This window comes from Bos indicus, chromosome 22 (assembly GCF_029378745.1).
Source record: "Bos indicus isolate NIAB-ARS_2022 breed Sahiwal x Tharparkar chromosome 22, NIAB-ARS_B.indTharparkar_mat_pri_1.0, whole genome shotgun sequence".
Taxonomy (NCBI): Eukaryota; Metazoa; Chordata; class Mammalia; order Artiodactyla; family Bovidae; genus Bos; species Bos indicus.
The window spans coordinates 19,901,938-19,929,868 of NC_091781.1; positions in this window are offsets into that span (position 1 = coordinate 19,901,938).

Genomic DNA, 27,931 nt, shown 5'->3' on the forward strand with positions numbered 1-27,931 from the left:
GGAGATGTCTCTGTTGGTTTAAAAGAGAAAGAAACATACACTGAGACCATAAGCCCAACCTAGAGACTGCACACCTGTACTTCACAGTATTCACTTCAAGTACTTATTGTGTGTAGACCACATAGTTATCTGATACTCATTGCCCTTTCCTTACACAGTTCTGATCTCATCATTAACTTATTACATAGGTTTTCAACCTCAAGTGACTCCCTTTTCCTTCAAGCTCTTTTCTCTTATCAAAATTTTCACTGCTTCCTCTTCTACAATTGTCTGAATAAATAACCTGCCAGAATATAATCCAAACTTACACATCATCAACTGCTTTTCTTTTTTTTGTTCAAAAGAAAGCATTCAGACTGCTGATGAAGAGAGTTTACGGAAAGGCCAGTGACCTGCATCTTTTGAGCAGAACAGCAATCACAATTTGCCAAAGGCACAAAAAAAGTGAGCGGTTTTGCTGTACAGCATGATAGAGGTGCCACTTCTTCTGCCTTATTTCAAGTAGTCCTGTCTAAACTGCATATTCAACACAATGAAGCAGTGGAAATAATGGTAAGAAAATGAGGAATTTCCTTTGGTAGATGTCATCACGGTCACATATAACATTGGAACAAACTAAATCATTATGACTAGGAATGTAACTTAGGCAGCCATGCAGATGGGCAAAATCCAGTCAATATAATCTTCTTAGATTAATATCCTTCAAAGACCTAACAGGTTCACAGTTTAACACAGAATTATAGGTATTTCCTACATCACTGTCTAGTGAAGAAGAAAGAAATTGGATGAAAAATATAAGCATAAAACTCTTTTTGGTATATCTATATGAAAAGTATTTTAAATTGAAAAGTATTTTAACATTTATAAATGTTACAGTTATGATTACTTAAATAGGCTGATCAATGTCATATTTTATTTTATTCTATTTATTTTTTGTTTGGTTGTGGGCACTCCACAAATAAATGAAAATATTTTCTCACCCCTTCTATCCCACCATTCCTCACTAGTGAAACTAGGAGACTATGGAAGGCAACCCACATGCAAAGCCCTTAAAGTCCAGGGTTAAGTAGCAGGAAGGTGCTGTTCTCTTTAAGAAATGCACGATACTGGATGCTTGGGGCTGGTGCACTGGGACAACCCAGAGGGAGGGTATGGGGAGGGAGGAGGGAGGAGGGTTCAGGATGGGGAACACAGGTATACCTGTGGCGGATTCATTTCGATATTTGGCAAAAATAATACAATATTGTAAAGTTTAAAAATAAAATAAAATAAAATAAAGAAATGCAGGGTTGAGAAATGGGAGATGGAAATGGAATGGGGAGAGTGGAGTAACAAAAAGAAAGGTTGACAAGATCAAAGTCAAAATTTGCCACCTTGACACTAAGTAAAAGGTAGAGATTTTTTAATCTAAAGTCTTTGACTTGTAAGCCTGAAATGGCCACTTTTTACCTTTGTGATTTCTGGCAAGTTATAGACCATCTCTGAGTCCTACTTTCCTGGCAAGAATTAGGGATAATATCACTCACTTCAAAGAGCTGTTGTCTTCATAGCATGAATACGGATTACAATGTGCAAAGAATCTAGTTATTGCTGGCATTTGATAGGCACTAATAAGGGGTAATTCTTATTATTATTTTCTATATTGCCAATTTTCTCAGGAGCAGTTGGAGCTAGTAATGTTGTGAATCAGTACTCTTCAATCATTTTCTCTGTGAATTATTGTCATTGCATAACAAGCAACTACATAATCTCCTTGGCATGCAACTGCCTACACGTATTTCTTGCTCACAAGAGTGCAGGCTGCAAGGGGTGTTTCTTCTGTGGACTGCCAGGACTGGGATGACTGATTTACAATTCAGTTGGCTTCTACGGCTCTGCTCCAGAAATCCCTCCCTCCACGTCAGTGGGCCAGCTAGGCATGCTCTTCTCATGGAGGAAACAGAAGAGAGAATATGCCAAACTATGCAAACAATTTTCAGAAACCTATCTGCAGCATGACTACTATTATCCTTGGCTAAAGCAAGCCACATGGCCAAGCTAAACATGGGACAGAGAAGGATGCTTTCTTGTGGGAAGAACTGAGAAGTTATGTGGCAAAGGCTATCAATAAGGGTGGGAGGAGATGGAGAAATTGGGACAAATAATTCAATCTTTAACAATCGCCTGGTCTCAAGAGAAGACAGATGGCACTATACACCTGAAAAGCAAAATGGAATTCAAAATCTGATGCTAAAGTCAAGTGAGCAAAATACATTAGCATTTTTAATTAGAATTATTGAAACATTTTTAAAGCAAGCATTAATGCAATGAGAAAAATCCATGGGGATACTTCCAAGAAATGCTCGGATCATTTCCATGAGATATAAAAGAAAATAAAAACCAATCACACACTTTGTTTTATTATTTATTGAGTTATTTGTCCAATGAAGATTTATTGAATATCTACTATGTGCCAGGCAGCTTATTACATTAAGAGCTAATCATGCATTAGCAGGAAGTTGCAATGATAAATGAAAAATGTGAATTTCAGTGAAGTAGGAGAATTAAGACATATAAAGTTAAGAATAATGCAAAGTGGAAACTGATAATGATGCAAGAAACATATTGGGGAATGGGGCAATTATTTCCAACTAAGAAGATGCCTACATATATGTTAAACAAATCAGTTTTTAAAAATATATGATTGTTGACAAAAAATCAATAAAACATGTAAAAGACTCTGACTGAAATTTATTTAATATTGTGCCCAAATCTAATGTTATAACATTATTTCTTGATATATATTTCTAAATAATCAGTTAAGATTAGGACTTCATGCCTTGTAAATAAAAAGCAAATCTGCCTGTGAGAAATGAGCTGCTTTTAATTTAATGCTATAAAAAGAAAAATCAGAATAGGACTCAAATGGTCACTGGTGAGAAAAGATTTGCCTAAGTCATCTGACTCAGTACAGCTATGCTATTATTTCTAAGTCATTATTTTCTTCCTGCCAGTAACAATTTTATCTGGTTGGATAATCACACAGAAGCCCATGTTTTAGATGAACATTTTTCATTTGGCCTAATGAAGAACTGGAGAGAAAATTTATTTTTTCCAATGAAAAACACTTAGTAAAACATTATAACTTTGTTTTTATAAGGTCAATCTTAGTAAAATAGACAGAAAATTGTGTATTTGATTTAGTGTTAGTTCACTATTAGAAAGTGACCAAACCATGACAGATTAGACTCCATGCTGAGAATTTGCCATTTTCTACAAAACTAAGTTTTGTTTTATTTTATTTTTTTTTTCCTTTAATTATGATGTACAGACTTATGCATGGTGAGTTTTTAGCTAGGAGGCAAAATAGTGAAACTATGAGCACACTTTTTTGTTCTTTGTTCTCATCAAAAATTTTTGTCTTAAAAAATAAATAAAACCTCCTGAGTTCATTTTAAGTAGGTGTTATGATAACTAATGATACTTTCTATAAATGGGAAGAATAGTTCTTTACTTTCCAAACATAATTTCATGGTTAAATTATATGAACCTCTTGGGAAAAAGAACAGTATGAAAATAATTGCATTGGAAATTTAAATATAATTCTAATACTCTTGAGTATAATCTCTCCAATTAAACCTTTCATTTTCCTTAAATCATAAAATTTATGCATTCCCAAATAGATTTCTATAAATCAAATCATATTTTCCCAGTGAACTAGATAATCATTTTAGAATTACTTTAGCTTCATTTGAAATTACTGAGTGTTAGCAGTGATTTCAGTATTTTGGTTAAAAATATTTCTACCCTGTCATTCTGCTATTCATTGGCAATTGGTTAAACTGTTTGATGCAAAAATGTAAACTGACTGGAAATCATGACCCCTTTTACTTATATGAAATTTTATTGACAATTCAAAACTAATTTTTATCCCCTGCTGGGCTCATTCTTTGGAATATATCATTACCATCTATAGTCACTAATCCCCATGCAGTCACATTAATTAATATATCTTATTCTTATTTTAAAGTGTTACCTTCACTGTTTACTGGCCATATTCTCATCTTCAGTACTTGTATTAGTCCTGGTTCTCAGTTGCGATCAACAGAAGGTGGCTTTGCCTGAAATAATCAAAATAGCAATTTATTAAAAAGACTTCTGGAAGCTCAGATAAATATTAGGAAGTTCATAGAGCTATGTTTAAGGTTCAGTTCAGTTCAGTTCCATTGCTTAGTCATGTCTGACTCTTTGCGATTCCATGAACCACAGCACGCCAGGCCTCCCTGTCCATCACCAACTCCCAGAGTCCACCAAAACCCATGTCCATTGAGTCAGTGATGCCATCCAACCTTCTCATCTTCTGTCTTCCCCTTCTCCTCCTGCCCTCAATCTTTCCCAGCATCAGGGTCTTTTCAGATGAGTCAGCTCTTCACATCAGGTGGCCAAATTATTGAAGTTTCAGCTTCAAAATCAGTGCTTCCAATGAACACCCAGGACTGATCTCCTTTAGGATGGACTGGTTGGATTTCCTTGTAGTCCAAGGGTCTCTCAAGAGTCTTCAGAGGCATCCATTCTCTTAAGCAGCCATAAAAACACCTAGAGCATACTATAGATCATATGTGGTCAGAAAACTGCTATAAGTGGAGACAGAGAGGCAGAGAGAGAGCAGAGGAGGAGGAAAAAGTGAAGGAAAAAGGAAGAGGAAAGATATTTTCTCATCAGTTTCTTTTTGGGCCACCCCTTACGTTTCAAACCTATGTCTCTGAACCTAGCTGCAAGTCAGTCTGGGAAAGGAGGTTGTAACATTCTTAACTTTTCTTGTCATGACTGTAATTTTTCCCTACCAAGCTTCAGAAGTTGGAGAATTTTGCATATGTAGAAGAAAGTTAAAATCCCAGGAGGCCACAATGAACACCATCCACATGCCACAGCTCTATGGTAATATTTTATAAATGGTGGGAAGCTAATGTTACAAAAGTTTATAACAACAATGTAGTATTTTTATAGGTGGTTATAAGGTAGCAAAACAAAAAGAAACAAATAAATAGAACAGGAAGAAAATTGTGACATATTATACCCCACTTTTTCATACTGTTCATGGGCTTCTCAAGGCAAGAAGGCTCAAGGCTCTCAAGGCTGAAGTGGTTTTCCATTCCCTTCTCTGGTGGAAAAAGTTTTGTTAGAATTCTCCACCAAGAGCCATCCATCTTGGGTAGCCCTACATGGCATGGCTCATAGTTTCATTGAGTTAGACAAGGCAGTGATCCATGTGATCAATTTGGTTAGTTTTCTGTGATCATGGTTTTCATTCTGTCTGTCCTCTGATGGATGAGGATAAGAGACCTGTGGAAAGATAAGAGGCTAGGAATCCTCCGAGCTAGGCTTCAACAGTACATGAACCTAGAACTTCCAGATGTTCAAGCTGGATTTAGAAAAGGCAGAGGAACCAGAGATCAAATTCCCAACATCCGTTGGATAATAGAAAAAGCAAGAGAATTCAAGAAAAAAAAAAAAAATTACTTCTGCTTCATTGACTACACTAAAGCCTTTAACTCAGGGTATCACAACAAAGTGTGGAAAATTCTTAAAGAGGTGGGAATATGAGACTACCTCACCTGCCTCTGAGAAATCTGCATGCAGGTCAAGAAGCAACAGTTAGAACCAGACATGGAACAAGGAACTGGTTCCAAATTGGGAAAGGAGTATACCAAGGCTGTATATTGTCAGTTTGCTTATTTAACTTCTATGAAAAATACATAATGCAAAATGTCAGGCTGGATGAAGCACAAGCTGGAATCAAGATTGCCAGGAGAAATATCAATAACCTCAGATATGCAGATGACATCACCCATATGGCAGAAAACAAAGAGGAACTAAAGAGCCTCTTGATGAAGGTGAAAGAGGAGAGTAAAAGCTGGTTTAAGACTTAGCATTCAAAAACTGTAGATCATGGCATCCAGTCCCATCACTTCATAGCAAATAGACAGAGAAACAATGGAAATAGTGACAGACTATATTTTCTTGGGCTCCAAAATCACTGCAGATGGTGACTGCAGCCATGAAATTAAAAGACACTTGATCCTTGGAAGAAAAGCTATGACAAACCTGTGCTTAGTCACTCAGTCATGTCCAACTCTGCGACCCCATGGACTCTAGCCTGCCAGGCTCCTCTGTCCATGGGGATTCTCCAGGCAAGAATACTGGAGTGGGTTGCCATGCTCTCCTCCAGGGGATTTTCCCAACGCAGGGATCAAACCCAAGTTTCCCATATTGCAGGTAGATTCTTTACTCCCTGAGCCACCATGAAAGCCCCTAAACCTAGATGGCATATTAAAAAGCAGAGACAGTACTTTGCCAGCAAAGGTTTCATATAATCAAAGCTATGGTTTTTCTGATAGTCATTTACGAATGTGAGAGTTGGACCATAAAGAGGGCTCTAAAGAGTCCCTTGAACTTCAAGGAGATCAAACCAATCAATCATTAAGGAAATTAATCCTGAATATTCATTGGAAGGACTGATGCTAAAGCTCAAGTTCCAATATTTTGGGCACCTGTTGCAAAGAGCTGACTCATTAGAGAAGACCCTGATGCTGGGAAAGATGGAAGGCAGGCAGAGAAGGAGTCAACAGAGGATGTGATGGTTGGATGGCATCACCAATTCAATGGACATGAGTTTGAGCAATCTCCAGGAGATGGTGAAGGAGAGGGAAGCCTGGTGTGCTGCATCTCATGAGGTCGCAACGAGTTGGATACAACTTAGCAACTGAAAAAACACCCCACTTTGGAAATTCATAATACATATAAGCATTACCATGTGTAAAACAGATAAGTAGTGGGAAGTCACTGTATAACACAGGGAGCTCAGCCTGGTGCTCTGTGATGACCTAGAGGTGTGGGAAGAGGAAGTGGGAGGGAGGCTCAAGAAGGAGATACATGCATACTTATGGCTGATTCACACTGTCATACAGCAGAAACTAACACAACATTTTAAAGCAATTATACTCCAACTAAAAAAAAAAGAATACCCTAAAATTATTAAAAGGAAGATAACTGAAATAAAATTAAATCCAAAATTTTCTAAACTTACTTGACTTTACAATTATTTTAACTGCTTTGATGCTAGACACTAGTAGGTGAATATTTAATATTCATTTATACCTCCATCATCCTTCTTCCTAACCTTAATTTTATCCATCATCTTCCTGATAAACTTGTTCAAGAAAAGTCAACTTTATCCCAGGCCTGGTCATATGTCTTATTTGATGAAGGTAACCACGGGCATGTGATACAATTCTCTGCAGTGAGATGTGCACAGAAGTTGGCTAGGGTTTGGGGAAATTTTCTCCAGTTTTACAAATAATTACAAATAATGACTGGACTCTATTCCTATGAACTTTGTTTAGATGTGATGCCTTTAATTGCTCTAGCCAGCTTGCAACCATAAAGGGAACCAATCTGAGAACAAAATCTGTACAAAAAGCAAGGCAGACCTAAGAAAAGCAAAGAAGTAGTGCCAACCTCTGTGTCAAATGACACCTAGAATTATTTCTCATTATGTGACATGGTCTATTTTACTTATAAGATTTTCAAAAGCATCCCAGATGAAGTTTGTTGAACATCTTGTACATGTTCCATGTAATATCATTTGCAAGCTACTGCTGTATAAACTTCTGAATGCTAGGTCTTTGTCTAGTCAATACCTTCTCAGTAATGTTTCCTTATCATTTTCAAACAGAACATTTCTCTTCCTGCATCATACTTGATAGTCTATATTTTATTTGAATGTATAGCTGTAACTTATTAACCAGGCAAATAAAAACATTTTTGAAATCTGCTATGTTTAAATTTCCTCTTCATGCACAAATGTGGATAAAACACTAAATATAGTGCTCAATTCCCTCACTTAAGAAGCAGAATCTAGCATTAAACTTTGCATGTCAAAGAATGCAAATATATATATTGTTTAAATCTTAAACTGATGTCTGATTATGCCATTTGAATATGCCTTGGGGGACATGATATTGAAGCTACAAACCTGACACTTCACTTACACATTGTAAATGCTGTCTTCAAATAATTATAGTCAACCCTTCATTGTCTTCAACCCTTCATTATCTGGGACCCCAATGATAGTTTGAGAACTAATTAGGGTTTATAACAAAAATGGTGTATTTATTTAAAAAAAAGTATTAAAGGTTTAAGAAACAAAGGCATCAAATTTTTCAACACTACAGTAATCAAGGGATACGGTGTCTACTGTAAAATGAGAGCATAATTCTGGCTCTATTCCCACACACAGCCTGTCAGAATAATGTCCTTCCCTCTGTCAGTGACTTCTGTGCTTACCATATTCTTTAGCTTAGGAAGGGCCAGGGAGCTCAGCATAGATAGGAATCCAACACAGCAGTCAGGACTGTGAAGGTGGGGAAATTAGCTAAGGAGAAGAGAGCAAGGAAAGGGAACAATCAGGCAGTAGGGATTGCACCCACCTCCAGTAAATCTTCAGCAACTCAAACTTTATTCTAACATTATTGAAATTACATATAGAGAGGAGGGAGAGAGGGAAGATGGAAAAAGAGAAGAAGGGAGGGAGGGGAAGTTTTATACATATGTAGAGAGAGAGAGAGAAAGAAAGAGAAAGTGCCTGGGAAATCCTATGGACAGGGGAGCCTGGTGGGCTACAGTCCATGGGGTTGCAAGAGTCAGACACAACTTGGTGACTAAATCACCACCACCACCATCATATGTATATATATATGTGAGGAGAGAGAGAGAAAGGCAGCCAGTATCAACTAGTAGATGATTATTGCACAGAGTGTTCTTAAAATTCTGGATTTCATTTCTTTTTCATTCATTTTCTTTTAGTCAATTATTTCTAAATTGTGGATCCAAAGGATTCAATCTTAAATCCATTCAGCATCACTAAAAAAATAGTATATGAGCTTATCTGTACATCCCTTCATTCCCATTCCCTCAGTTGATAATGAATTGTCTTCAGAATGAAACTTCTATTAATGTATATTTCCATATTACATCCTTAAAGTTTTTTTTAATCAGAGAACTTAATCCTAGTCAATGGTCATTCTAGAGACATATAGTGTTATAGAAGCAAATATATTATTCTTATATTAGTCATACAACCAATTTAAACTGAGGTTTCAATCAGTGAAACAGTGAAGTTTGACTGACATTTCATAAATTTGGAGTTTTTGATCCTTGTCCTTTCATTTTATTCTCTCATTCCTTCACTCATTCACCTTTCCATCATACACACATTTACTTAAAGAGAATTAAGAATACTTTCTTCTTTTTCAAGTTTGGAAATTTCATGAGAAACTAGAATGAGCACACTTAGTGACTTAGTATGGGCCTCCTCACGCGAAGGCAATGCTTGGAACTCTTGTTGCGTCTCTCAGACCAGATACAATGCACATAAACCATTTGAGAAGTTCATGGGCTGGGATGCTGCAAACCTTAAGAGGCACTCAGGATTTTATTCATCTTGGGCAGGGGTTCTTTGCTGAGTCATCGTTAGGCATAGCAGGATGAGAGTTGTGCTGGCAATGCTCAACTACTGCTTCCAGCTGAAACCCTCTCGCAACTCCTGCACAGCAACTTCAAAAGCAACAACAACAACAACAAAATGAGTGACTCTGTGAGGGGTTTCTGTGTAAGATGTGATCCCCAGCTCCAGGTATTCATGCCTCTGCTTGAGTGTGGGGTGCACCTAGTTATTCACTGTTAATGAAAAGAATTCAGCAGAAATGACAGATGTTCATAATACCTCTACTGTATGTTAGGTCCCTAAGACTTATGCATCTACTAGCTGCAAGTATGCACAGTTGGCTAACGCTATGATGGCACTCAGGTTGCAATATTAGCGCAACAAATTAATATGCTAAAACCCTTAAGACTTACACAATGTTCTAGGTCAATCACATCTCAGTCAAAAATAGTGACAAGGGACCCCCTCGTGATCCAGCAGTTAAGACTTCGTTCTCCTGATACAGGGTGCCAGGGTTTAGTCCCTGGTCAGGATACTAGATCACACATGCTACAACCAAGACTCAGGGCAGACAATGAAAAAACAAAAGATTGGCACAGAAATTTGAAAGAATAAAAATGTTTTTAAAAGGGACAAGATGGTATCCTAAGAGATTAGGATACAAAAGACTGTAACTGGATTTGGTCATCCTCTCTAGCACCCTCATGGGCTCACTTTTATGATGTCCAGCTGCCAGGCTCTGAGCTGCCCCATGGAGAGTCCCATGTGGCAAGGAACTAAGGGCCAAGGGTCTGCTAGGAACTGAATCTGACACAAACCATGTGAGTGAATCTAAAAACTGCTCCACTCTTCTGAGCTAAAAGAGTACCACAGCCCTGCCTGGCATCTTAATTTCAGCCTTGGGAGAGACCTTGAGCCAGAGAACCCTGTCAGGCTGTACCTGGATTTCTGAACCAGAAAGATTGTGAATGGTAAATGTGTGTTAAACTGCCAAATTTGGGGGTGATTGCTATGCATAGACATAAACTGACATGCATAAACTAAAAATAATTCTCAAAAACAATATATATATGCAATACATAAATAATTATATATAAATATAATAACCATCTATAAGTATGTTTGTGTGTATATACACTTAGCTGACTACATTATTATTTTTTACATTGTTTGGGAGGAAAAACAATTTTCCTTTACCCTTTAAGGTTCTTCTTGTTAGTTTGATAATTCAATTGACATAAGACAGATTAACAGGAGTAAAAGAAAAAAAAAAACAGATTTTAATTATATATGTACAGGAGCTACATAGGCTTCCCAGGTGGTGCAGTGGTAAAGAATCCACCTACCAATGCAGGAGATGCAGATTCCATCCCTGGGTCAGGTAGATACCCTGGAGAAGGAAATGACAACCAACTGAAGTATTCTTGCCTGGAAAATCCCGTGGACAGAGGAGCCTTCTGGGCTACCATTCATGGTGTCACAAAGAGTCATACATGACAGAGCAGTTGAGCACAGGTACAGGAGCTCCATTAGAATATGAGGCCCACAGAGAGTCAGGCAACCGAAGTGTATATGCAATGCTAAGTAAGGAGAAGGGAGTAGAGTTCTGAGGTTTCAAAGAGGAGGAAGACAATTCACTGGGAGATGGCAAGAGCAAATGCTTGGTTAACAAAGTTTTGCTGTACCATGCAGAAAAGTAGTACAGCCACTATGGAGAACAGTGTGGAGATTCCTTAAAAAACTGGAAATAGAACTGCCTTATGATCCAGCAATCCCACTGCTGGGCATACACACTGAGGAAACCAGAAGGGAAAGAGACACGTGTACCCCAATGTTCATCGCAGCACTGTTTATAATAGCCAGGACATGGAAGCAACCTAGATGTCCATCAGCAGATGAATGGATAAGAAAGCAGTGGTACATATACACAATGGAGTATTACTCAGCCATTAAAAAGAATACATTTGAATCAGTTCTAATGAGGTGGATGAAACTGGAGCCTATTATACAGAGTGAAGTAAGCCAGAAAGAAAAACACCAATACAGTATACCAATGCATATATATGGAATTTAGAAAGATGGTAACAATAACCCTGTATACGAGACAGCAAAAGAGACATTGATGTATAGGACAATCTTTTGGACTCTGTGGGAGAGGGAGAGGGTGGAATGATTTGGGAGAATGGCATTGAAACATGTAAAATATCATGTAAGAAACGAGTTTCCAGTCCAGGTTCGATGCACGATACTGGATGCTTGGGGCTAGTGCACTGGGACGACCCAGAGGGATGGTATGGGGAGGGAGGAGGGAGGAGGGTTCAGGATGGGGAACACATGTATACCTGTGGTGGATTCATTTTGATATTTGGCAAAACTAATACAATTATGTAAAGTATAAAAATAAAATAAAATAAAATAAAAAAGTCTTTCTGATGTAAAAAGAAGTTATCTTTGGTAATTCTCTTCCTAGTACAGGCTCCTTATTCAAATTCTTTTAAGCAGTTAAGAGTGAAGTAATAAGCTACTCCCATGTCTTTTTTGACTTTGTCTTCAGCTCAAAATAATCCACATGCCAAAGTGACTCATTTGGGGGAGATTTTTTTTCTGAATCCTTTCAAGAGGCCCATCTTTTCTATTTAGATGGAGGGAATGAGGTATTTTTGGAGACATAATACAGACTATTGGAAGACAATACACACTGAAAATATTTGAGAAAATAGGTTCTATTTCCTTCTGAATCTTGGAACCTCATTAATAAGACTTACCCTCCAAAAACTGGTTATATGTACAATTAAATTTCTGGAGTGCTATCATCTTTAAGAGACTGAAAAATTGGGACAGTCTTATTTACAAAGCAGAAACAGAGATACAGACATAAAGAACAAACATATGGATACCAAGAGGGAAAAGGGGATTGGGATGAATTGGAAGAATAGGATTGACATATATACACTACTGATACTATGTATAAAATAGATAACTATTGAGAACCTACTTTTTGGCAGAGGGAATTCTCCTCAATGCTCTGTGGTGACCTAAATGAGAAGGAAACTTTGAAAAGAGGGGATATATGTATACTTAAAGCTGATTCACTTTGCTGGACAGTAGAAACTAACACAACATTGTAAAGCAACTATACTCCAGTAATTTTCTTTCCTGCCGCCGCTGCTGCTAAGTCGCTTTAGTCGTGTCCGACTCTATGTGACCCCATAGATGGCAGCCCACCAGGCTCCGCCGTCCCTGGGATTCTCCAGGCAAGAACACTAGAGTGGGTTGCCATTTCCTTCTCCAATGCATGAAAGTGAAAAGTGAAAATGAAGTCTCTCAGTCGTGTCCAACTCTTAACGACCTCATGGACTGCAGCCTACCAGGCTCCTCCGTCCATGGGATTTTCCAGACAAGAGTACTGGAGTGGGGTGCCATTGCCTTCTCCAATAATTTTTTTTAGGAGACTGTAAACAGCAATGGTTAAGAGTTTGGATCCAGTTAGACATATTTGAGTGTCCAGGCTTGCTCCACTAGCCCTAAGACATGGTCAGGTAATTTACCATTCTTTTGGATCTGGTTCCTCATCTGTGAAATAGTAAAATCAGAGGAACTGCCTCACTAGATTTTGGAAAGGATTAAATGAGAAGAAGGGGAACAACATCAAGTCTGGCACAAAAGAAATACTTAGTGTTAGCAATGACCATGGTAGCCTTTAAAGAAGCTTTATACACATTATGTCTTTTAATCATTAGAACAATCATTTGACAGACATTGTTTGACCTGATATCATTACATAAAAACTCAGGACAGTTAAATGACTCATTTAACCTCATGTTTCCTGAAGGATTACCTTAGAGTCAAACTGCTTCAGTTAAAGAAGTGGTGAATACAAAGGACTCACCTGTCTCCAACTGTGCCTTCAATAAATTTTAGCTGGTATTATTGGATTATTAAGACAAAGTATAATCTTCTTGACTCTAAGTTTCATGATCTTTCTACAACATAAGGCCCACTTCCACCTACTCCTTGTGTTTCCTCATTTTCCAGATGTCAACTCTACAAATAACAGTAAGAAAATTAAGACACATAAACCAGGTTAAGGACCACTGATGCAAAGAAAAACTGCTTTTTCCAGAAGTGTCTGGAAATAATTCTTCAATAAAATGCATTCTGAAAGCAACCAATCCTCAATTCCTTCAGAAGAAGTAGATGTTTTAGCCATATGTGATAGTCTCATTAGATTTTATCACCTAACTGTATTTGTTTGTATTACTAGGGAAAAAAAAAAACATATTTTTTGGAAATAAATAAGATTTGGGGATTAGAAATGAAAAGGACTTAATAAATAAAAAGAGACTTGAATCAAAGGAATAAAGTGGATCTTATTTTCTACATTCATCGGTGGATGTACTGTATTCATAGTTACCAGGAAGAATGCTTTATAATAATTTAAAAACCCTACATTTAAAATTTTAAAAGCAAAAAGATGCAGGTCTATGTTGTTATGATGAAGGCAATACAAATTAATGCATAAAATAAATACTGCTTGTATATTAAATATTATAGTAATTATGGTAAACATTTCATTGAAACACTACTTACATTTAAAACATTGTGCATTTTGCTTACTTACACTACCCAAATCCCCTGCTTCTCTCTCCTGTCTTCTCCCCAAGAGAAAAGCTGCTTACAATCTACATTAAAGGTTAGATATGTAATCATCAGGGTTAAAGGTAGGATTGGAATTTAGTTCTTAAGAATCAAACTATCCTTTCATTATGTATGTGTTTTTTTGCATTTATTTTGTCTGATATTAATAAACAGGAAAGTACCTCTCAAGTACTAAAGATTGGAGACTAAAGATCTTTAGACTCAGGATATGTCAGCCATTATTCTAAACTTTTAAGAGCTATTTTCTCATAATTTCTTTTAGGAATCCCTGAGACAGGCAATATTATTACCTATTTTACAGAAGAACAAACTGAGGCAAGAGGTTAGGCCATTTGCTCAGGTGCACAGGACTAATCCTGTGAACTCAGTATCTGGACCCAGGCATGGCAACCCATTCCAATATTCTTACCTGGAGAATCTCACAGACAGAGGAGCCTGGTGGGCTACAGTACACTGGGTCGAAAAGAGTCAGGCATGACTGAAGCGACTACACATGCACACACGCACTTCTGAATTCCAGAACCCACGTTCTTCACCTGTCATGATCTGTGACATCTAATTCTGATTATTTTCAATACCATGAATTTTCTAGTCCAAGACTTGGGGGCAAGAATTTGAGAAGTCAGCCTGGGGAAGGTCTGCAGATCTGTTCAGTGGTAGGAAAATTCCACTACCACCCACAACCCATGGAAACAGGTTTTTCTGTCATACCTGTTTCCATGGGTTGTGGGTGGTAGTGGAATTTTCACTTTCAAGCCTCCCAGTTCTGGAAAGTATAGCATCAGGTTGTGGATGTCCCGGTTCTCAATATTTTAAGCCACAAGAATGGCATAAACGGATAGTTATCAACAAAGCATGAATGTGAGGAAAGCCACATAAAAATATGAACAACTTCTTCTATTATAAGATTTGCTTTTTTCCATGTCTTAAAAATATAAGTGTAAAAGAAATTTGGTTTTGTTAGTAAAGAGTGATAGAGGCATTTGTCTAGGCTGCCATTGCAAGGCTAGCAAAGTGACATTATCCCTCCCATGGAGAGCCAGAGCCCAGAAGCAGTGGCAGAGGATGTGAGCAGCAGGGACAGGCGTGGGTGACAACACGGCTTCCCAAGGCATCAGCGTCCTCCAGCTGCATTGCTCTGTGCTCAGCCCCCGGGAAGCTTGGCAAAGCACAGAATAAAGAGATATTTTCTTGAAAGCATATGATGAATTATGTCAGACTTTGTGAATTAAGGCACCCTGTGAGGAAGCCAAAATCTGAGCTGCATAGACTTGGGTGTAGAATAGGAAAGAATAAAGGCTTGATTATGGTTTCTGTTTCCCTTCAACCATCAGTCACACGTTTCTTCATGTGAATTTCATTCTCTTATTATTCCTGGTGGCTGATTTGAATTTAGAATTAATAAAACTGGCAGTCAGATATAATATTTTATTGTTTTAATGTGTTCTTTATATTCAGGTTTTCATTTATTTTCTTGGGTGGTGAAGGGGGAGCATTAAACTGAGAAAAGACACTTTTAGGCAACATTTTCTATGTTTTAAAATGAAAATATGAGAGAGATTTTTGCAGTTGCTGGATTTAACATTTCTAATGTCTCTTATTCTCAAATATATTAAATACATAAAAAGAAAGCTTCATTCAAAAAAACTTAACTGGTTCAGTATTTTCTTAAATCAGAAAATACTGTATACTTATTGGGTCCTGTGTCCATTTTTTTTAGGTTTGGAAGACAATTAGGAATGATCTAGATGCCCTTTAAACTTACATTCTAGTGAGTAGAAATAGATAATAAATGAGCATGCATTAATCAATAATAATGTAAACTAATTAATAATGATGCAATTTCAGGCAGTGGAAATACTATTACAAACTACCTCAGTGAAAAAAAGCATCCCAATTTGACTTTGTAGTTTTTTTTTTTTTTTTTCAAGAAAAATGCCTTCTAAATGTAAATTGCAAATTTAGAAAGGCCACTTAATTTTTAAAGTCCAAATAAATGCTGATATATTTTCACTGGGATATTTTCACTGAGGCAACTTGGGATAATAAGTATTGTCTAGTAGGTAGCCTAGAGTAGTTTCCTCACTCTTGGTCTGAATGTATTCTGAAAGGATTTCACTGGCTCAAAGAGTACTACAAATATCATTCAAACCTCAGACTGATAAATGTGAAAAGATTTGGCAGTTGAGAATAAGGATTGTGGTGAACATAAGCAGCAGTCTAAATCTAGAAATCAGACTCAGATGTTTGAAAACCAACAATACCAAATATACCACATCCTTACTGAAACTTTCTCTGATGGCATTAGTCCATTTTAATATGACCAGTTTCTGAGTTTTTGAATGCCTTTGTTATTTCAATGTCACAATTAAGACAAAGTTTAAAATATATTTATTATCATTGCATATGAAGTATTTTACTGTTTTTATTCTCTCTGCCTGTATATGTTCCCAACAAGCACTTAAGAGCCTTACAACATATATGACTTTGTATAGAACACATTAGATGATAACAGGTTGCTACATTTAATATGTTTGATGGATACAACAATATGAAAGAACATGATTAACTGAAAGGTTAAGATAAGAGAGTTTAAACAATTTTTACTTTGTTGCATGAAATTTAATTTGGTCAATTTGGGGTGATGTTAGATGGGAAAAAGTGTCACTCTCTACACCAAGCTACAGTATATGTGAGAAGAGGCCTGGGTGAGATCATAAAGGGCCAAGCACAAACAAAAATCTTAATCCTATACGAGGTAGACAGGAGATCAGAAAAGAACCAGAAGTAGAGGAAGAAGCAGAATAGGCATGAGGTGGTCTTAAGGACTGAGAACTAGGCAGTCACTCAGGGGTGGGGTGGGGGGTCATCTGCCTCAAACACACTAGAGGAAAGTTCAGTAGGGTCCCCCACAGTCAAATAGGAGTAAGGCAGTATGGTGGCTGAGAGCCTGACATACTAAGCCAGACTGCCTGAACTAGATTATTGGCTCTGTCTCTTGCCAGCATTGCAAATTAAGATGCTGAAGTAAGTTACTTAACCAATGCATGCTTCAGTATCACCATTAAAAACAAATAAGAAGCTGTGATAAAACAACAGATTTCACAGGGCCATCATATGGATTAAATGAGATAGTTTAAAGCTTCTAAAACTACACCTTGCAATAGGGATAAAGTATTATCAGGAGACACCACCTGAGGTTTAAGAAGACAGCCAATTGCTATTAAGAATCTTTGATAAGGGGCATTGAGGTTAAATCTCAAGTCCTATGTTTAAGAGTATTGACACAAAATAAATAGACTGCCATATAATTCTCCAACAAAGATGGGTTTATTCTGCAACAGCAGAGTCACAATTCAGGGTCTGCAACCTTTGCGAACCACATGTAAGACCACCACAAGGCATGAGAAAGAAAAAAAAAAATAGAGAGAGAGGAAAAGGAAATTGTGGGGACTACAGTAAACAGATAGTCTATGGCCTTTCATCGGCTGAGTCCTTGCCAAGAAGTAAGAGGGGTCTTTCTTCTTCCTGTAGGGCTCTGCTCTCAACACAGGGCATGGGAGCCCCTCTTCTGGTCTCCCAACTCTATTTAATTGTGGTTTCTATTTATTCATTTTTTTATAAGGGTCTAGATGAAGGTTGAGTCTTTTTGGAAGACACACAATTTCTAGCTCAAGGAAGTAAAAGATTCCTCATTCCTGTAACAATCAGGAATACTCAAGATGTGATGGGACTTTTAAGAGTCCAGTTACTAAAATATAGGTTCAAGGATTAAGAAACCCCAGGAAAGGGATGCTGGGTGGACATAACCTTACACTGAGCCATCAACTACTTGCAGAGATTTGGTGAGTGGAACAGGATTGGTCTCAGGTAGGCCTAAACGCAGAGGCTGTTTAGTGGTTTCAGTTCTGGGAATTTGCAAGTGGAAGAATCAAGAAACTAGAGGGAGCACTGGAACCTTGAGAGGACAGCTGTCTCTTTGTGACTATCAGTTACAGGCAGAACATGGCATATTTGCAGGGAGGACGACTTCTCCAGACACTTCATAAACTCTGAAGCCAAAGGGTGGGGCTCATCTTGACCTTGGTGGTGATCACCCTTATCCTCTGTGTAGCTTAGTTATTCTACAAAATCTTCACGTGAGCACTCTCACAAAACAGATAACCACATAGATTTTGTAGCAAACACTGGTCAGTTTGTCTTTTTGTCTTATCATCTTCTTAAGGATAACATTTTTAGCTGAGTTTTAGAATTCGACTACATACTCTGAACAGCTGTAAAGTAAATCAGTTTTTCCAAGTGTATTGAGATATAATTGACATATAACATCATATAAGTTTCAGGTGTACAATATGTTTTGATACATGTACATATTGTAACATGTTTGCCAGAATATGGTTAGTTAACACAGCTTTCACTATACATAACTACCATTTAGTTGTTATGGGGCGGGCATTAAAATTCTATTTTCATAGCAACTTTCAATTATCATAAATTATTATAACTATAGTCACCATGCAGTACTTTTCAGTCCCAGAACTCATCTTATAACTTAAAGTTTATAGCTTATGATGAACAACTCCCCAATTTCCCCCACCCCTCAGGCACTGGCAACCATCATTCTACTCTTTGTTTCTATGAGTTCAATGTTTTTAGATTCCTCATATAAGCAATATCATACAGAGATTGCTTCTACCATCAATCTCTTCTACCATCCAACTTGTTTCAGTTAGCATAATGCTCTCAAGGTCTACTCATATTATCACAAACGTCAGAATTTCCTTCTTTCTCATGGTAGGATAATATTCCATTGTATACATATGTATGTATAACTTTATCAATTCATTTATAGAGGGATACTTAGTTGGTTTTCATATCTTGGCTATTGTGAGTAGTGCTTCAAAGAACATACTGCAAATATCTCTTTGCGATATTGATTTCATTTCCTTTGGCTATATAACTAGAAGTGGGATTGCTGGATCATATGGTAGCTCTATTTTTAATTTTTTGAGGAAACTCTATACTGTTTTTGACAGTGGATATATCACATTACATGGATGGAGAAGTCTAGTGGGCTGCAGTCCATGGGGTCGCTAACAGTCAGACACGACTGAGCGACTTCCCTTTCACTTTTCACTTTCATGTATTGGAGAAGGAGATGGCAACCCACTCCAGTGTTCTTGCCTGGAGAATCCCAGGGACAGCAGAGCCTGGTGGGCTGCCGTCTCTGGGGTCGCACAGACTCGGACACAACTGAGCGACTTAGCAGCAGCAGCAGCATACCACATTACTTCCCGTCCGAGAAGATTGGAGGGATCTTTTTTCTCCATATCCTCTCCAGCACTTACTTATCTCATTTCTTTTGAGAATACCCATTTTCACAGTAGTGAGGTGATATTTCATTGTGGTTTTGATTTGCATTTACCTGATGATCAGTCATGCTGAGCACCTTTTCATGCACTTGCATATCTTCTTTGGAAAAGACCTTCTATTAATGTGGCATATCCCATTTATTGATTTGTATATGTTGAACTATCCCTCCATTCCAGGGATGCATTCCACTTGATCATAAAATATCATTATTTTAATGTGCTTTTGAATTTGGTTTGCTATTATTTTACTGAGTTTTTTTGCATGTATGTGCTTCAGGGATATTGGCCTATATTTTCCTTTTCCTGTAGCATTCTTATCTGCTTTTAGTATCAGGGTCAGCATCACCCTGATACTAAAATCATAAAATCAGTTTGGGAATGTTCTCTTAGTTTTTTGGAAGACTGTGCATTCAAGTTTTTCTTTAAATATTTGGTAAAATTCTCCTGTGACATCATCTGTTACTAGACTCTTCTTTGTTAGAATGTTTTGGATTACTGATTCAATCTTGTTGCCTGTCTGCTCAGATTTTTTATTCCTTCTTTCATACTTGGTAGGCTGCATGTTTCTAGGAATGTTTCCATTTCTTCTAGGTTTTTCAATTTGTTGGTGTCTAATTGTTAAGCATAATCTCTAATAATCCTTTGTATGTATGATCCTTTTTTGTAAAGTCTTCTCTTTCATTTCTAAAGAGGTCTGGCATATTCAAATGCAAAGAACTGTGGTGTGAAACAGGAAGAATCTATAAGAAGTCCATGGTGATTGTGCTAGCTGCTGTTTCCTTCAGGGCATAAGCTTCTGGGGTTATCTGTAGAGCAGATTACAAGGAACTGTGGTCACTCCTGCCACATAGCTGATATGGTAAACTCTGCTCTTCATCTTTTTCCTAGCTGTCTTTATATGCCTCATCTTTGCAAGTCTCTGGATAGGGTGAAACCAAAGCCAGGTCTATCAGTTTCTTTCTGGCTGAATTTTAGACTTTAAGTCAGTATTTTGAGTACCTGTAAAGCAAGCTATTCCTTAAATCTCATTTACACTCTCAGCTGTGTATTATGTGTATTTGTATCTGTATCTACTGTATTTGTATCTAACCACCATCTCTGACCACCTTAGTATCTGGCACAGTGCTAAAGACAGACAGATATCCATTAATGACTGCTTAAAAAGTACATACATTTATAGAGAAGAGCCAGATACATTTTTCCTGTTAGGGATGCACTAAATTGTGTGATGAGCACATGGCTTTGTTTGTGACTCATGGACTAGTGGGATTTGCTAGACAGAGTGTGGTTTTCTGGTGACAGTTTCTAATCTCTGTTTCCCTCATTCTTAACACATCTATTTTTGGCCTTTGTTGCTGTTTTGAAGCTTTTCAGAGCTAAAATGGAGTGTAATATTACGGAAGAAGAGGAAAGCCGAAGGGGCTCTTTCTTTTATTTTTAAATTCTATTTCTTGTTTGAAGGTCTAGGAAATGACCCTAAGATGCCAGTCTAGGTCTTCTCAACTGATCCATCAGAGCTTCAGTTTCCCTGCTTTGTTGGCCTGCAGCTCTTTCAGTCTTAAGATACTGGTGTATCCATCCCTTTCTAATTTTCCAGGTCATTAGATAGCAGTTTTGAGAGAATCAACAGGGATCAAGAGACTTCAGGAAATCCGTACATCACCCATTCCTAATGCAAGATCATAGGTCACCTCTTAGGTTTAAAAGTCACAGTGAAATGGACTAAACACAAAATACTTATGATTGGTTTTTATTCCCAGGATATTTTATTGAAGCCTATAGTTTGAGATTATTCAGGCATTTATATGGAACTATTTTTTAATGTCATAAATAAAAAAGTGACAACTGCCCAGGATTTAGTTTTATTCAAGGCAATCCTATTCCAAAATCATTTATTAAATTTGCACTTAGGAACTATTTTTTTCTATCCTTATTTTGAGGTTAAATCCACTAAATGTTAGTTCTACACTATGATTGGCAGGTTAAGAATGAAATACATGAGATTTGTCCAACACAAAAACATGATAGACTGTTGACCATGATGTTTTAATTTTTTTAATAAAAAAATATTTTTTTCTTTATTAGAAAGAACATGGACAAAAAGTTTGATTTAAGTGATTTGGGGAAAGATCGGTGATTTTATCTAAACAAAGCAGCCTCTTCTACATGAGCACCACTTGTCTAGTATTACCTGTCATAAGGTCATAAAGTAGGGAAAGTGCCAAAGTTTGGATTTAGAAAGCCAAATTTTAGACTCTTACTTCTGAGCATCATGTAAAATGAACAATAGTTTGGGACAGTACAGGGTTATAATCCTAGTTTCTCCACTTATTCAGCATGAAGTTGTGGGTGAGTTACTTAGATCTTAGCTTTAGTCTTTCTTCTGTAGAACGGCAAGCATCTATATTTCTTTCTTGGGGTTACTGTGATATTTAACAATAATATTTATAAAAGACATAAGGTCCATCTAGCACTTGGTAGGTTGGAAATAATTCTTCTTTTTTTAAGATTTATTATTTTTTGAAAGAATGTCAAACCTTTCTGGCCACTCATAAATCCTTCCACATATGATCTCATCTTTTACATATTTTCTTGATTTCCTCTTGCCCTCATTTACTCTCCAATTCTCAAAATAGAGGAGGTAAGACATATACTAGATAGAAATAGTTCAATTAAAAATTCTTACCATGTATCTACATTATTGTCTCTTTGAACATATGACTTAAGGCAATAAGGGAAATTACAGAGACTATGGTATGGTTGTAAGACATCCTTGTCTTAGGGATCAGACATTTGGATTTAAATGGATTTAAATCCTAGCTTCATTTTTTATAGCTGATTAGTCTTGGATTAACCTCCTTATAGAAAATTAGCATATTTAAGTACAAAATAGAATATACTGGGTTGGCCAAAAAGTTTGCTCAAGTTTTTCTGTAAGATGTTACTGAAAAATGTGAATGAAACTTTTTGATCAGCCTATTATATACATATACATAGAGAGAGTCATAGATATATGTGTATGCATATGTGTATATATATATGTGTGAGTATGAAAGTCATTGTTAGTCACTCAGTCATGTCTGATGCTTTGTGACCCCATGGACTGTAGCCTGCCAAGTTCCTCTGTCCATGGGATTCTCCAGGCAAAAATACTGGAGTGGGTAGTCATTCCCTTCTCCAGCGGATCTTCCTGACCCAAGGATCAAATCCTTGTCTCCTGTACTGCAGGCAGATTCTTTACCTTCTGAGCTACCAGGAAGCCCCATGTGTGTGTATATATGTATGTATATTATTTTGTATATATTACAAAGTGTATACCATAATTAATCATATTGTATACATATATTCTTATATATACTCTTTATGAGTATATATTCCAAAAATGTTGAATGAAAAATCCAAGATATAAACAATTGCGTATGGTTTGATGCAATTTATATGAAACATCCATAAAAAATTATATTTATGGTTAGATAATTGATGCACAGTTGTTACAAAGAGGATGTTTACAAAGCACCAGAACATATTTTAATGTTTCAAAATTATTAAAAAATTTGCCCCCGTAGATGATGTTACAAAGGGCAAAATAGCTCTGTTGGTAAATCATCTGCCTGCAATGCAGGAGACCCGGATTCAATTCCTGGGTTGGGAAGATCCCCTGGAGAAGGAAATGGCAACCCACTCCAGTATTCTTGCCTGGAAAATCCCATGGACAGAGGAGCCTGGCAGGCTACAGTCCACAGGATTGCAAGAGTTGGACATGACTTAGCAACTAAACCACCAAACCACCACAAAAGGAATTTACCTTCATGTCAAAATTTTTACTTAAAGAATGCAAAATGCTATAGGATAACTGTTGTGGATGTGGAATCACACATACTTTCTTTAACATCCCTTATGTGATCTCAGTAGTAAAAATTATTTTTAAAAGTTTTTTTTTTTATTAGATCAGTTGGGAGAATTCATATAAAATGATTATTAGTAAGTCATACTTTTTAAGAAGTGCAGTTCTCAAAACCTAAAGGAGTCAGGGACCCCTCATAAGGATTACATGAAGGGCTACTAAAGTAAGAATCTTTCAACCAGTTATTAGTGATCAGAGACTTGATTTATCACCCATTCCTATCATAAATGTTGGCTTTGTTATTCATTTTTCAGTCATATACCAAACCTATCTACATAAAAATATGATTTTCCCTTTTTTCCTCCTTTGCTCCTCCTGCTTCTCTTTCTCTTCTTTTCTTTCTTCTCTTGAAGTAGAAAACATGTTGAGATACAATTGAAGTTAAGAACTGAAAGAACATGTGATCTGGATGTACCACCAGCTCATCTGAGCCAGAAAATCTCAAACAATACTACGTAACAACAAGAAGAAGTTAAAAATGCTTATAGCAATTCACTCCTCTCCATATTTTCAAAAAGTAAATTTAAGAGTAAAATTTGTTATTTTTGAGCAACCTACGTGATTTGGCCATGTCCAGCCATCACCTATTTACTATTTATTTTTTTCAACTTGATGGCACTTTTTCTAATAAAGGGGAGATTTGATAATACTATATTTCTCCTCTATAAATAGAAAGCCTTACCATAAACCAAAGGTAAAAGTAAACACACACACACAATAAAATAATGTTATTAAATTACAGTTTGATGTTATTTTCTGTACATTACACCAAGCATAGAACACTTTATTTGTTCAAAAAACATAAGATTATTAAATACCCTAAAATTTATTCTTTTGATGAAATTAGAAGGATGAGTCAATGAAAAATTCAAAGTAATTTAGCACTGTATCCACATATTACCTAAACCATTATGCAGACTTCCCAACGAAATCTCACATTAGGGAATCTCTGCTATAGTCCTATACACCAGAATATTTGCTATTCCTGATACATTTTATCTTTTCCTACACAGGCCCTAGAAGAGTCTTTACTGTCTTTTCCACTTAGGAATAAGGGACTAATATCTCTACTATCTATAAAAATCTTAAAAATTAGAAAAGTGGACAAAATATATAACCATATAGTTCACATAGGAAGATATACAACTGATCTTCAAACGTATGAAAAGATGCTCTCATTCACTAGTAATGAAAGAAATGCACATTAAAATTGCAATAAGATACTGTTTTCTATCTACTAAGAAGACCAAACTTGGGTTCCCTGCTGGCTCACACAGCAAAGAATCTGCCTGCAATGCAAGAGACCCAGGTTCAATCCCTGGGTTGGGAAGATCACCTAGAGAAGGAAATGACAATCCACTCCAGTATTCTTGCCTGGAGAATCCCATGAACAGAGAAGTCTGGCAGGCTACAGTCCATGGGGTCACAAAGAGTTGGACACGATTGAGTGACTGACACACAAGAAGAACAAAATTGACAACAAAATCCTCTAAGTACATAAGACTTTTTGCAAATGATTACATACACCTAGGGCTTCCCTGTCCGCTTCCCTGGTGCCTCAGATGGTAAAGAATCTGCCTGCAATGCAGGAGACCCAGGTTCAATCCCTGGGTCAGGAAGATATCCCCTGGAGAAGAAAAGGACAACACATTCCAGTATTCTTGCCTGGAGAATTCTATGGGCAGAGGAGCCTATCCATGGGGTTGCAAAACAGTCAGACACAACTTAGCAACTAAACAGAAGCAACAAACATACACTCATACTGTATTTTTCAGTAATTTCTTATATGACCTGGGAGTATCACTATCCATAGTTAATCAATAACTGTTGCTGCTTTTCTACATAGCTCAGATGTTCTCAAACACTGTTGTGTATGAGAATCATGGGAGGAACTGACAAAATTAACAAGGCCAGGCTGTCCAGTACTTCCACAAACCTAAGCCTCTGAAATCTGATTCCAATATATGTTTGAGAATCATTGTCATAACCCTTAAGAGTTTTCTATTAGAAGAAGCAACTTAAAACTGAAACACCAGAAATTAGAAATATCTACTTTTGATATTATTGCTATGAGATTCTTATTTAAAAATGCTTCATGATTTTTTTCTCCTCTTTCCAAAGGCAATTGTGGTGTACACCATAGTTTGAAAACTACAGGTCAATCCTGTTGACACTTCAATCTAAACAGAAGATGCTGCCATACACATACATACACGTGTGTATGTGTGTGTGTGTGTGCGTTTACGCACACATGCACACACACGTGTGTATTTCAAAACCAATACCAGGGAAGCATGCTACTCATCCTATATCAGAAATTATGGAAAGAGAAGAATACCCTTTCTCTGCCTGTGGTATTATTGGAGCTGTCTGTGGTTCTGAAATTTTTTCTACTGCTCTCCTGGAGTGAAATTTAACATCATTGTTTTGTTTTTTTCCCCCTCATTTTCAGTGTGTTGTTCTTCAGTAAATCAGACATTAAACCTATCACTATAGTAAAGTAGTTCTCAATTAGGTGAGATTATGCCCTCAAAGGACATTTGACAATGCCTGGACTCATTTTTTTAATTGTCAAGATAAGTTTGTGTGTGTGTGTGTGTGTGTCCTATTGGTATCTAATGTGCAGAGACCAAGAATGTTACAATGCACAGGACAACCCCTCATACCATTAATACCAAATGCCAGTATTTTTGCTGTTGAGAAAATCCACCATAGAATAATAGTTATATGCTGGGTATCCTGACCCTGATTAGTTGAATTTTTTTATTTTTTATAACAAACAGCAAATGCATTCAATACTCTTTGCTTTTACAACCACTACCCATATCTAAGACACTTCACCTGAAATATTACTAGTGCATTTTTCATAAAGGACTCAATGATTGTTTCTCCCCAGTTAAAAAGAAAACCACCTGCCTCTCATTGTCTTTAGCATAAAGTCCAAACTTTTAACCAAGATCTATAACACCTTTTGTGATGTGAATAACATCTATATCATCAGCTTAAAACAACACCATTTTCTTTATGTTCATTTTTCTCTATCCTCAATGCCTTTGGAAATTAATAACACATGAGAACATTTCCTGATTTAAAGAATTCACTCTTGGCCTAGAAAAAGCTCCCACCCTAACTTTTGCATGTTAACTTATAGTCAGTCATCCGGAATCAGCTTGGAGTCCCTCAGAACGGTTTTACTTAACTGCTCTATTTAAAATGACTGCCTTTAGGACTTCCTTGGTGGTCCAGTGGCTAAGACTCTGTGCTTCCAATATGGGGGTCCTGGTTAGATCCCTGTTCAGGGAAACTAGATCCCACATGCCATGACTAAGACTTGGAATGGTCAAATAAATATTTAAAAAAATAAAGTGACTGCCTTTAATTATCAGTTATCACAGATTGGTTTTATATTTAATTATACATTTACTTATGTCATTTTTCCTATCTATACCTCAATATAAGCTACATGAGGAAATATATCACATATAACCTCCTAATCATGTCTTTCCATGTTTAACCCAGTGCTTGACATACAGTAAAAAATAATTTAAAAATAAATAAATAAATAATAATCAGGCTTCCCAGGTGGCTTAGTTGTAAAGAATCTGCCTGCCAATGCAGGAGACGCAGGAGACTCGGGTTCAATCCCTGGGTCGGGAAGATACCCTGAAGGAGGAAATGGCAACCCACTCCAGTATTCTTGAAAAAAATCCCAAAGACAGAGAAGCCTGGTGGGCTACACTCCCTGGCGTTCCAAAAGAGTCAGGCATCACTGAGGACTGAGCACACACGCAAAATATAATTATTCAATGAAGAAATGACCTATAGAAACATTACACGCATCCAAAACAAAAAGGAAGTGTTACAGCAAATTGCACTAAGACCAAAAAAAAAAGAAAAAGTAAAAATGAAAAGAAAACACAGATCATTCATTGGGACAAGACTAAAGAGAATCATTCTCAGAGAAGTAAAATTAAACCATCCTAAAATGATTTCACTTTGAAAATCTAAATCAGTGTTCAACAGTGCAAAGGCTCAAAATTACAACCGAAAAACAGATCAAATCCCTGGAAGTAGTCCCATTTTTAATTAAACATCATCTCTACACCTGGATCCACAGCATACCCTGTTTACTTTGTTAATTATGTTGTTTGAAGAGCAGAGCAAGGCACTCATACAGAATGATTTATTGACTCAAACAATGTAAATTCTGTAGTTTTGAAGACACTTTGGGTGTGCTTGAGACAAAAGAGATAATTGGTCTGCTCAAAGCATTTTAGTTTCAGTTGTTCTTCACTTTCACACATACAGAACACAAAACAAGATCATTTTGTTTCATTTCTATTGGTAGGTCCATAGTGAAAGCTACATTGTGTTCTTTGTTTCTTGGAAAGAAACCATTTTGAGACCACTGAAAGAAGTTTGTCTTGTGCAACTAACACACAATAAAATATCTACCTAGTACAGAAAAAAATTATATGCCAGCATGCACATACGTACCTAACAGTAGCAGAC